The sequence below is a fragment of the Triticum dicoccoides genome, chromosome 5B, assembly GCF_002162155.2.
Source record: "Triticum dicoccoides isolate Atlit2015 ecotype Zavitan chromosome 5B, WEW_v2.0, whole genome shotgun sequence".
Taxonomy (NCBI): Eukaryota; Viridiplantae; Streptophyta; class Magnoliopsida; order Poales; family Poaceae; genus Triticum; species Triticum dicoccoides.
In genome coordinates this window covers 57,629,976-57,630,544 of record NC_041389.1, presented here as the reverse complement: position 1 = coordinate 57,630,544, position 569 = coordinate 57,629,976, and positions in this window count along the sequence as shown.

Here is a 569-nt window from a genome sequence, read left to right as displayed (position 1 = left end):
GTCGGCTTGCCGGCTTCTATTCTCTGAAGTCTGAAGTTTGATCGTCCGCGACACTCCTGTTATTCGCAACGCTACTACTGCGACTATGCGGGAAGAAGTTAGAGATTGCACTTGATTAGATAGGAATTATTTTCATCTTATCTCTATGAGACATCTTGCTGTCCCATGTCTTGTATTTTGGAATATGCTCACCTACACTAATTCTATCCCTTTCTGATCCTTTTTCAGAAAGAAAGACTTGGATGGATCTAGTCGCTAATGTCAGCCACCTACTTCCTCTGTTTCAAAATATAGTGCTTCCTCTATTTCCGTGCTTCAAGTTTGACCATAAATTTAACCAATGAGACCCACTGCGGTAGGAACAAAAGTTATACCAGTGAATTCCTATTCAAAAGGAGTTTTCAATTATGTAATTTTTCCTTCCGCCGCAGTCGGTCTTGTTGGTTAAATTTATGGTCAAAATTGGACCTCAGAAACTCGGGCGCACTATATTTTGGAATGGAGGGAGTAGACCTCGATCCGATCGATCTACACATCAAAGTACGATCTAATTAGCTAGGGCATCTACA